This window comes from Echinops telfairi, unplaced genomic scaffold (assembly GCF_000313985.2).
Source record: "Echinops telfairi isolate 266 unplaced genomic scaffold, ASM31398v2 ScPeMD7_2;HRSCAF=8, whole genome shotgun sequence".
Lineage (NCBI taxonomy): Eukaryota > Metazoa > Chordata > Mammalia > Afrosoricida > Tenrecidae > Echinops > Echinops telfairi.
Genome location: NW_022103898.1, coordinates 14,983,754 through 14,996,005, shown reverse-complemented (window position 1 = coordinate 14,996,005; position 12,252 = coordinate 14,983,754). Strand labels below are relative to the sequence as shown.

General features: G+C 50.9%; 1 protein-coding gene across 1 annotated transcript in view; it reads right to left on the bottom strand.

The window, feature by feature from the left end:
• The window catches only part of MB (myoglobin), a 30,463-nt gene extending 26,985 nt beyond the window's left edge, over positions 1 to 3,478 (bottom strand). Inside the window, exon 1 of the mRNA XM_004700315.2 lies at positions 3,468 to 3,478. The gene's annotated coding sequence lies outside the window, so the exon portion shown is untranslated. The remainder of the gene's footprint in view (positions 1 to 3,467) is intronic.
• Between the last annotated feature and the right edge of the window lie 8,774 nt (positions 3,479 to 12,252).

Below are 12,252 nucleotides of genomic sequence, written 5' to 3'. Positions count from 1 at the left end.
GGTGCCAGCGATGTCCAGCGATGGTTGGTAGGCCGGTCTGCTTGTGCTTCCCGGATTGGTCAGGCGGTGGCGGGCTGCAGTTTGAATTTGATTGGTCTGCCCAGGTCAGGCGATGGGTTTCATTGGTCAGTTTGGAACAGGCGATGTCTCATCCGACCGGGTTGCATCAGTGACCAGGAACTTGAAACTGAAACTTAGGCCTACATACTCGGTTTTGGGCTTTTAGAAGCCTGTCATGGCGCAAGGTTAGGCAGATACAAACGAAAATACAATCTAACAAAAATACAATCTAACATTACCTTCACAGAGAATACATCTTCACGCTCCCTGCCGGCGAGCCGATGCCGACTGACAGCAGCCCTATAGGGCCGGGTAGAGCTGCTCCTGTGGGCTTCCTCTTGGGACTGTCCCTGGGGACAAGAGCAGAAAGCCCCCTCTTTCTCCGCCACAGCGCCTGGTGGTGTCAAACTGCTGACCTTGGGAAAACCACGGTGCCCCCTGGGGCTCCTGTCTTCCCTCTAGGACACCAAGGAACTGTATAGGGCAGTGGTTCTCAACCTGTGTGTGTCGACCCCTTTGGGGGGTTGAATGACCCTTTCACAGGGGTCCCCTGATTCATAACAGTAGCAAAATGACAGTGATGAAGTAGCAACGAAAATAATGTTTTGGTTGGGGGTCACCACAAGATGAGGAACTGTATGAAAGGGTTGCAGCATGAGGAAGGTGGAGAACCGCTGGTATAGGGTAGAGGGTGGTGTCCTATTAGGAACAGGGCTTTCTCTGTTGCGTTAAGGAGTCCTTGGAATGGTGGGTGTGTCTCAAACCAATCTCTTGAGACAGACTAGTCGGGTAGGGGATGAAGCCGGCCTGAAGGCCCTCAGGCAAGCCAGTCTTCAAGCCCAGTGACTCCCAGGCTGTTCCCCTCCAGTGGTCCGGACAGGGGCCTTCCCCCCAGAGCCCACAGGGAGAGACTTCCCCTGGTGCCCATGGCCCAGGTAAGCACAACAGATGCCTACACTGGGGGAAAACACATGTCCATCCTTAAGGCTGCTCACTGGTGATGTTCCTGTCATGCCACAGCCCACACGCATGGCCCTGAGGGTCCGTATCACAGCCCCTGGGCAGAGATGCGGGGTGCAGGACCTAGAAGGGTTTGCTCTCCTGTAGTATGAGGTGGGGGCCACCCCCCACCACTAACCGTGGGTTCAGTAAGCACAATTGTACCGTTGAGATATATAAATATTATATTAAAGTCATAGAGAGCATGAGTGATAGAAGAGAGGGTCAAATAATGGAGTCAGACACAATTCAGGGTAGCATTGTTCACCTCAGACCTGCTTGGTGGTCCATGTGGAGAGAGGGGGAAGGGAAGGAGGACAAGGGGAGGGGGGCGAGCCGACGAGAGGCCAGGGAGGGAGAACGGGATCTCTATTGCTAACCCAGGCCTATATATCTTTTGGGGGTGTGAAAGCCCACTAGTTACAGGTAAAGACATATGTCACAGGAAAGGGTTGCACTATAGGTTATACAGCAATGAGAAGGGGTGGTCTAAAGAGGAGGGGTTGGGGGTATACATGTGACAAGATGGGCGGATCCTAGATTTAGGATGGCAGCTTAACTTTGACCTGTTCTCTGGGTCTCCATAGGAACCATATCAGTAGGGTGTAAACCCCACCTACAGGAACCAAATACTGTAGATGGCTGCAACCCTGTCCATTGTCTTTAACAGCAGGGAGCAGGCCCACTGCAGATTGCCCTCAGGGAGGATGCCTGCAAGCATCTGACCTCCCCCTACCCCCCAACTCCAGCTCCCCTAGAGCTTGCTGGCCTGAACCCGCCCTGCGTGGTGCCACGGAAGAAAAACCCTGGCCGTTCTGACTACTTGCAGCCAAGTAGAACGGCCCAGGCTGCTGGTGGTCATCTTAACCTAAGCAGATCCACAGGGTTGGCTTTCTCCCTCCGGCCGAGCTGCTGGGGTGACTTGATCTGCCGACCTCTCATGAGCAGGTGAGTGGCCGGTCCAGCACAATGAAGGGTTGCAGCAGAAACCACAGCAGCTGGCATTTGGGAAGTTCCCGTCTGTCAGGCAGGGTGGGGTGGCCACCAGCTGGCATCAACTTGATGGCACTTGTCACCAGTGTCCCTTGTTCTGATGTATAAGACCATGTGCTCTGTACCAGCCTCTCCCCCCAGCCCCTGGCTTTGCCCCCTCACCACCCCAGGGCTCAGAAAAGATGTCAGCCCAGATGGGATTCCAGCCTCCTGTCCCCGGGCGGCAGTGTAAGCGGCGCCCATGATCAGCTGCTAGCGGGGAAGGTTGGGGTGTGAGTCTGCCCTGAGGCCCCTAGGGGAAAAGGCCTGGTGACCCAGCCACTGGCACGCTTTGGGGCACACACGGTTCTGCTCAGACAGAGGGGCTTGTTGGGGGTGGGACACGGCTCGATATCCGTGGGCTCAGTGACTTCGAACACCAGGCATTTACTCTCTCCAAGTTCTCGGCTCTGAAGTCCTGAAGGCAAAGGGTCGGCAGGGTTGGGTTTTTTTCTCTGAGCGAGGACCCTTCCCATACCTCCCTCCATGCTTTCTGGTGGTCTTGGGCTGGGGGTGTGACACCCCATCTCCAGCTTCTGCCTTTGGGTGTCTTTCTATTACCCCTTTCCTGTCTCTGACAAGGGCCTGTCATTGAATTCAGGCAGGATCATCTTTCCAAAGAGAGCCACTGTCACAGGTACTCCAGGGTCAGGATTTGGACATATCTTGGGGGACACATTTCAACCCACTGAACCAAGGGAAAAGCAGGCCTGAGAGCACTGTGCACAGGGGCAGTGGGGCCCCCACCAACTTGCTCTCCTGACCTGGGCCAGAGCTCTGCTCCAGCTACCGCCCTGCCCAGCTTCCTTGGGTGTGGGAAAGTCCTTGGGGAAAACCATCCGCAGGCTGTCTGTCTGGCCTGCAGGAGCCTCCTCTTTCCTGCAGTGGGCAGCCAAGAATCTGCTCAGGGAGGGAGTTTCCCTTCCTGGTTGGCTCCGTGTGCAGGCCCCAGGCTGGGGGTGGAGTCCTCAACCCCCACCTCCTCTATGTCTCTGCAGAGGCCAGGGGCAGCCCTGGGCACAAAGGGAGGGGCACAGGGCAAGGTCCCCTGACTTCTGTGCTTGCCCGGGAGAACCAGAGGACACTGCACAGATTGAAACTGCTGGGCCTTACCTTGAGGGCTCAGGGAGCTAGGCTTTGTGGCTAGCGTACAACATGTTGAAGGGTGGGTTCTTAACTAAAGAAGCAAGACCAGAGAAGCTTGCGTGTCTACACAGAGAGAAATGCCACCGGAACACCTGGGGTTGTCGGTGGTTGGAAATGACTCGGTGGCTGTGGGCTTGGTGAGGTAAAACACCAGGTGTTTATTGCCTCTAGGTTCTGGAGGTCTGGAGACAAGGAGGCAGCAGGGCCGGTGCTTTCCTCTGAGGGAGGACCCTGCCCGTGCCCTGGTGGCACAGTGGTGACACATTTGGCTACTGACTGCACAGTCAGTAGCTCCTCGGGAGAAAGATGGGGCTTTCTACTCCCCTAAAGAGCTTACAGTGTTGGGAACTGACAGGGGCAGGTCTACCCTGTCTTATAGGGCCGCAAAGCATTGGGATCCACTCGATGGCAGTGGGTTTGGTTTTGAGTGGAGGCTAGAAATTCACATCAAGAAAATGGCTCACGTGATTGTAGAGGTGGAAAACCCAAGTCCAGGCAGATTCCAAGTCAAAGGGTCAGATGGTAGCCTGATTTAGTGAGCTTGGTTTAGAGAGCTGCAGGGGCTGGTGAACCCACAATTGGAAGATGACCGGCTGGTGGCCGCAGAGGTAGGCCAGTGAGTCCCCGGTCAGCAGGACAGGCTTGTGGCTGCAGAGGTGAATGACTCTTCAGTTAGTAGACCAGATGACAGGCCACTGATGCCTCCAGGACCAGCAGGCAATATGGCAGGCCTCTGGTTCAAGGGCAAAGAACTGGAACTAGAGGAGTCAGCTGCAAGACCGAGCCCAGCAGAAAGCAAGTAAGATTTCCTACAGCCTCCACTTGTATTGGAAGCAGGCCCACGCCCCAAAGAAATGTCATGTCTATTGATTACAGCAGGGCTGTGACCTGAGTAAGGGTGTCGTATCTTCATCTTCTTTCGTCTGATAGGCGGCTCATAGAACATCCCCTTCTGGAGGTGATTGCATTGTGATCGTTCACATCGTGGCGCATTACTGGGTCTCAGCTGCCAAACCCACTGAGAATCCTGGCCCAGGCACATTGACACCAAAACCAACGGACACACAACCAGACGGAGGTCACAGAGTTCATAAAAGTATTGGCCTAAGCACATAACCGCCACTGGTCTGTCAGTCTGTCCGACTGGGAGAGGTCCATGCTCTGCTCATGATAGTTCCAAGAAAAAGAGTCAATGGAAGGTGGGCATGAACAAATAATATCATTCATTTTACCTGCAAGTAAAATTTGGCCAACAATAATTTTAAGACCGTTGCAGCGGTACACCGACAAGGAGCTGTCAGAAATGTGAGCTGGATTCAGAAGGGTTTGGAACAAGGGATATCATATGAATCTTGCTGAAAGCAGAGAAAGCCAGAAAGAGGCGTACCGTGTTTTATTGCCGATGCAAAGGCATTCGGCTCTGCGGATTATAGCACATTGTGAATAACGCTGCAAAGAACGGGGACTCCATTTAATTTTGTGCTCCTGCAGAACCGATACATAGACCAAGAGGGTGTTCAGACAGATCCAGGGAGTCTGCGCGGCTTAAAATCAGCAAAGTGTGAGTCAGGGTTGTTTCCTTTCAGCACATGTAGTTGATCTGTATGCTGAGCATATCATCTGAGAGACTGGATTATGCGAAGAAGGATGGCGCAGCATCAGGGTTGGAAGAAGGCTCGTTGACCACCTGTGATATGCAGATGACACAACTGGGCTTGCTGAAAGCAAGAGGACATGAAGCACTTGCTGCTAAAGACCAAGGACCACAGCCTTCAGCCTGGACTGCACCTCGGCAGACTCCTCACCATGGAACCGACTGGCTAGTCTGATTAACAGAGAAAAGATGGAGTCACTAAGGGTTTCCTTGTCCTTGGGTTCACAATCACTGCTCCTGGAAGCAGTCGTTCGGAAAGCAAATGCTTTACTGCATTGGGGAAATCCGTCACCAAAGACCTCTGAAAAGCGTTCAAAACAAGGGTGTCATCATATTGAGGACTAAGGTGCACCTGGCCCGGGTCATGGTAGTTTCAATCGCCTCGGAAGCCTAGCAAAGCAGACAGTGCAGAAGGAAGACTGACAAAGGACTGGAGATGACGAATGATGGAACGATGGCGGAGAATGTGGATTATAGCGTGTCCTGCCGTTAGGCCAAAGAAATCACAGAGGGGTCACAAGAAAGGGACGATTCAACCAGGCTGCAGTAAAGCACCGACGAAACACACATCATTACTCTAGTTCCTGAATGCTTCCTAACCCCTACTCGCACCCCCACCATGACCCAGTTCTACCTTACAAATCCGGCTAGACGGGAGAACACACATTGGTACAGATAAGAGCTCTTGACGCATGGAATTGAGGACAGATAAAACCTTCTGGAACGGTAGTGGGAGGAGTGACATCATGAGGGTAGGGGGACAGTGGGGGCGGCATGGGTGGGAGAGAAAGGGGGGACCCCTCCATGGGAACAAATAACAGAAGTGTGGGTGAAGGGAGACAACAGACAGTGTAAGGCACGAAATAACAATAATATATAATTGATCAAGGATTCACGAGGGTGAGGGAGGGAGGGGAAAAAAAGAGGAGCTGATACCAAGGGCTCAAATAGAAAGCAAATATTTTGGAAATGTCAATGGCAACATATGTACAAATGTGGTTAATACAGTTGAAGGATGGGTTGTCATAAGATTTGTAAGAGCCCCCCAATCAAGTGATCAATTAAAAATAAAGAACAAAGAAACAAGTACTGGAAGAAGTGTGACCAGGATGCTCTTCAGAGTGAAGACGGTGAGACTCCATCATCTCAGAACTTTGGACCTATTAAGAGAGACCAGTCCTTGGGGAAGGACATCATGCTTGGTGAAGCTGAAGGCCGATGAAAACGAGGATGGCCCTCCACTAGACGCATCACCATAGCAACCGCATCACCATAGCAACCGCAGCAAGGGGCTCGAACTTCGGCACGCTTGTGAGGATGACAGTTTGGTCTGTTGTTCAGAGGCTGGGTCCCTGTGACTTGGAGCCAACACCACGGTCCCTAACTACACACATAGAGCAAATGTCACCGAGACTGTTCCTGAATCAGCCCCTGGATTGTGTTGATTTCATGGGCACACTGGTCTCAGCCAGAGGGTTCTCATCGGCTGATTTTCCAAAGTCGATCACCACACCTTGCTTCCCAGGCCATCTTAGTCTAGAAATGGTGCAGGTCCCTGCTCAACTTCACAGCCACATCATAGCCTCCGCTGATGGATGGGTGGCAGCTGCACAAGAGATGGACTACCCAGGAATTGAACCTGGTTCTCTGGGTTGAAGGCAAGCGTTCTATCACTGAACCACCACTGCCCTCATCACTGTGCATAGCCCACTTGGAAGCCTGGGCAGAGGTGGCCACTGATCTGGTGCGTAGTCTGTGGATCCTATCTGACTGATTGGCTCAGGCTACAAATAAAGTCAATTACCTATTCTAATCAAGCTCATAGCACCCCTGGTGCTCAGCTGTCCCTTGCTAGAAGGTTGTCTCCTCCCACGGATCACACTGGTACCAATCAGCCCTGGTGGGTGTACTTTTTTTTATGGAGATCAGGATTCAATGGTTCTCAACCTTCCTAATGCCGCAACCCTTTAATACAGTTCCTCATGTTGTGGTGACCCCCAACCATAAAATTATTTTCGTTGCTACTTCATCACTGTAATTTTGCTACTGTTATGACTCAGTGAAAAGATCATTCAACCCCCAAAGGAAGTGGTGACCCACAGGTTGAGAATCGCTGTCTAAGGAAGTGGCCAACCAGGCGGCAACATGGTGTGGCCACAACCACAAGGAAGAGAGAAGAGCCCAGCTTGTGACCTACAACTAGGCTTGGTGGTCTGTGTGTGGACTTTCATCCTTGGCCACAGGCATGCTTTTCAGCAGTTCCCACATTATGTGGACCAAGCCTCAAGGCTGACAAAGCACAACCCCCTGCTGAGCAGATAGCAGGGCTCTGATGCCAGGGGAGGCAGCAGCCAGAGCCAGCACCCCTCTATTACCCCAGCCTACTCCTCTGCAAGGCCTGTGGATCCAAGCCGGGAGAGGTCAGCAGATGAGCTGAAATGGACTCTTCTTTGGGGGCAAAGTGGGCACCTCAGCCGTGGTTCCCCAGGCCTGCCGGTATGCCCTGATGCCTCCTACCTTGGAGGAGATAAGCTGCTCAGCAAACAAGCCACTTGGCCAAATTCTTTCTAGGTCATTCCTGGGCCAAGTTGATGGCAGCCAGCTCTTTGACACCTGACCCCTTCATCGAGGACATTCATCCATTCCCGTGCCCAGTAGAGCAACCCCTTTACTGGGGCCTGTTCCTGCCTCACTTTCATCACATGACTCCTGTCGAACTTCCAGAAATCATGCTTTGCCCCCTTTACTACGGAGAGGGGCTGTGATGCTGGCCACAGGGATTGATCCAGGAACCAGAGGGGCGTGGGACACAGGTTCAAGGACTTTTTTGATTGGATCTGGTGGGAAGCATGTTCTTGAATGCATGACTCAGGAACCAGAAGGACATGCAATGGAAGAGCATGTTAAGCTGGGTTGACTAGAGAAGCAAATCCATTGACACTCATACATGTATAAGAAAGACCTTTATGTCAAGAAGTAATTTTATATCAGAAAAACATCCCATCCTAGTCCAGATCAAGTCTATAAGTCCAAAACCAGTCCATAAGTCCCTCTTCAGACTCACGCAGCCACGAGCAATGATGCAAAATGCAGGAAGATCACAGGCCAGTGGGTGCAAAGTCTTGTGGATCCAATGGCGGCGGTGGAAGCATCACAGAACTGATGCAGATCTCCTCATGGCTTGTCATCAGCAAGGTGAAGGCAGAGAGAATTGGGGAGGTTCCCATGACCCTCCTTAGGAGGAGGTCACACCCACAAGGAGGGACTATTAGGCTGTGACCTGATCCACAGACTAGACTCCACCGCTACACTTCAAGTTGACACAAAATTATGTAACTACCACAAAGAGGATTGAGGCTCTGCCCTCTCATGTACAGAAAAGCTCACGGAATGGAGAAAAGCAAAATGGAATGGAGCTGGTACCCAGAGAGAAGCACAGCTTCGTAGAGAGACAGACAGACAGAAAATAGGTAGGTAGATATGATGATGGATGGATGGATAGTAGGTAGGTAGTGAGAGGTGAAAAACAGAGATGCAGAACAGAGATAGAATTCAGCCAGGTATGTGAAGTTGAGAAAGATTTTGTTGAGGCAAGGAAAGAACTCCTGGGAGGGAAGGGAGAGCAGAGAAAAGGACAGGAGCATCTTGAGCTCCCGGGTGGGTTCTAAGACCCAACGAGTTAGGCCAGGGAAATCGCACCTGGCAGTGAGCCGGTGAGACTTATATAGGGTCTGAGTCAGGACATATGTACTGATAAGGGGAAGGGAGTTTTTTCGTGCTGCAGCTGCAAGGCCTCGAGTCAGGATGTGGCCTGTGAATAAATCATCTTGTTTTTTGCAGACCTGCTTCCCAGAATGCTGGGGGAAGGGGCTGTGTGGACCCTGCCCAGAGAGATAAGCTCCTTGGATGCTGGAGGCAGGGACTGCAAAGTCTAGCAGATCATCCCTCTTTCTGAGAAGCTGGGGGAAGGGGCTGCATGGTCCAGACCCGGCTCAAACATTTTAGACTCTTAGTGAAAATGGATGCCAATTTCCGTCTTTAACTACTTCCTGCTGAGATGGGGTGATGAGGGGAGGGGGTAAGAGTTGGAAGGTTTAGGGTTCGGGCAGGTTGGCAGTGGACTGTAGGGGTGAAGTAAGAGCTGGTTGATGGTCAGGTTGGAGATGTTTTTCATTTGTTCCTGCAAAAATTTAAACACACACGGAGCCAGAAGTAATAGTACACAGATTATTACCAGGAGCCCGACTAGGGGCATAATTCAGGTTACAATGCAGTTCTGAAATCACGAGGAAGAGTTAGTGGCATTTCATTGGGGCTTTGAAATGTCACCGGCTGTGGTGCAGAGCACTTTGATATTGTATTTAACTACTTCCGACTTATTGATATAGTGCATGTGTTTCTTTTGTCAGCTGTTAACAGTCAATGCATGACGGTTCTGAAGGGTTACCTGTGTTGGGGATGTAAGTTGTCGCGGCAAGGAGGTGAGAGACCCCGAGGCAGAGTTTATGACCAGCTGGAGCTGTTTGTTAAAGTTCTGTGTCTGGAGTATGCTGTGCCCTGATGGGTGAGTGTGCAGACGTGAGCATGTGAATTTATGAATGTAAGTGAGCGAGTTTGTACTAATGAGTATGAGTGTGTATATGGGTGTGTGAGTGTGTGCAGGCCTGTGTACAGGGTGTGAGTGGACATAAAGAGTGGACATAAAGCTGTGTGAACAGAGTTACATGAATGAATGCTGTATGATAGTGAGTATGTGTGAGTACGTCTGGAATTGTGTGAATTAATATGAACATGAGAATGAGCTGCTGTTTTTGAATAGAGACATGATTGTAGTGAATATGAGTGCGAGAATGAGCTGGTGTATTAACAGCTCTATTATGTCTGCAAACTTTGTGCAGAAAAAGCCATTTGTATCCTGATTTGTGAAGAACAGACTAGCTGTGGTTGGACATTGGGCAGTGACAAGGAGGGATGGGTGAGGGGGAGGCTGGTTTGAAGTAGTTAGGCTGCAGACGACTTGTCTGCTCTGTCACCTCCCTGTGTTCCTGGAGAACTATTAGCTTGATGGTTTTTACACTTTTTTTTTTTTTTTTTTTACTGAATGTGAAAATTGTATTAACTAAGTGTCAGCAAAGGGTTAAAGGTCTGTTGGGAGTCTTTTTGCTGCATCGCATAAAGGCTGCTGTGACTACTTGTGGGGAGTTTAATGGTTTAGTTATTAGGGAGAAATCGGGGATTTAATGTTTGAAAATGTACACAGTTAAGAAAGTAAAGCATTTGTGCAGTTGAAATGGGTGGTTGCAGGTTCTTTATGACCTGGTGTTTATTTAGAGTTAAACCCTGAGTGGTGGGGGTGGGGCACAGACTTAAACAGATAACAGTGGAACCAGATAAGTGTGCTTTGGAGGGAGAGAAAAGTTAAAGGAGTTGGGCTGTGTTTGCTTTAGAAGTGTTTTAGAAGGGGCTGCAGGTAAAGGTAAACGAATGCTGAAAAGCTGTGTTAAGGGTGGTGGTGGAAAGGGCATCATTTATAATTAGAGATAAAGGTGGGGTGATTATAGGCCTGGAGGGGTGACCATTAATTTCCATAACCAAGACTGGGGAAGGGGAAGTTGGGTGCGAAAAGGAGGGGAGGGCTGAAAAGGCAGCTTTTCCGCATCCACTAAAAAGGAAACCGGCTTACCTGCTGCCCTGATTGTTACCCTGGGCTCCGTGTGGGGATCACTGGGGTCATTGAGTCTGGCCAGGCCCAGCAGCGCCAATGCAGGTCAAGGTTTGGAGGGACAGTCCCTCCACAGCTAGGCGCCAAGGGTAGTCACTTCTCCAGTGGCCCTGTTGACTGCACACCGGGTAAGGCTTACTGTGTGGTCGGGGCTGCGGGCAATGTTCAGCCTAGTGTCCCTCCTGGCTACATATGAAGCAAGGTCAGGTCCTGGCAGTGGACGGTTAGAGGCGTAGTTAGAGTTGCTACTTTCTGAAGTCTTCTGACCCCTCCTTTCTGCAGGCCTAGGGCAGCAACCAAAGCTTGGACTTGCTAGCTTGCCTTCTGCAGGGCTCAGAGTTCGTAAGCTGCTTCAGCCTGTTCTTCTCGGGCATTACAACTTTAAATGCCATGTTTACCAGGTCACAGATGGGAGTTTGAGGGCTATCCTCCGCCTTTTTAAGTTTCTTTTTAATATCGGTAGCTGACTGCATTATAAAATGAGTGGCTAAAACAGTAGCTCCTGATGGAGAGGCAGGGTCTAACCTAGTGTACTGGGTTAAAGCTTCAGTAAGGTGTGAAAGAAAAGCTGTGGGGTTCTCACTTGGCTGCTGGGCAATCTTTTGTAGCTTGTAAACATTTACTGCCTTGTGAGAGATGGCTTGTAAGCCAGCCAGGAAGACTGTGTTATGCGGTTTCAGTTAGCTCTGCCCTCTCATTCAGCCTGGGTGTCTGTCTGATAAGCCTAAGCCGGCTCTTGTCTAGGAACTTCCTGAGGACCCATGGTGTGGTGGTGTCTGTGAGATGGATCTGAGCTGCATGTTGCTGAGTGGCTGTAAAAACCCATTCTTGTTCATCCGCGGTGACGGTAGAAGTTAGGTCTATTTAAAGATCATGCCAAGTTAAGTCATAAGCTTGGGTGAGGTATTGGAACTCCTTAATGTATGTAGTGGGATCATTAGAAGATGTTCTTAAGCGTTTTTCTATCTGGAAGAGGTCTGTGAGGGAAAATGTCGCATGGACCCTGAGGGGGCCCTCAGCTCCAGCCACCTCACTGAGGGGACAAACATGATGTGACCTACTTGAGAAGCAATGGGGGAATGTAGAGGGGCCAGGGAAGGTTGAGGGGGCTGAGGCTGAGGAGGTTGAGGAGGAGGGGACAAGGTTCTAGACCCAAAGGGGGTGGAAGGGAGTCAGGTGGAGGACTGGTAGGTGGGAAGGACAGTGCTTCCCGGGAGTCAGAAGTGGGGAGATCGGGTTGAGTGGTGGCAGAAGGTAACGGGAGTTTAGCAGAAGCTGCCGCAGGTGACTGAGCAAGTGATACCTGGGCTGGGTGACAGGTGGCACATAAGGAAGGACAGGAGCGGAGGAAACGTAAAGCCTGAACGTACACAACCTCAGACTATTCTCGAGTCTGGCTACAAAAACTGTCAGGGTCTCGGAGAATGTTGGAATTGAAAGTACCATTTTTTGGCCAGCACAACTCATTGTCCAATTGGTATTGTGGCCAAACTTGGTTACAGAAAAAGACCAGCTGCTTAGGACAAATGTCTGCAGCCAGGCCCAACTGGTGAGGTTGGCCAGTAAACACCCCAAAGGACAGTCCTTAGGGGTCCTAGACAGGGACTTCCCATAGTGTCTCAAACTTCAGGGCGTACGG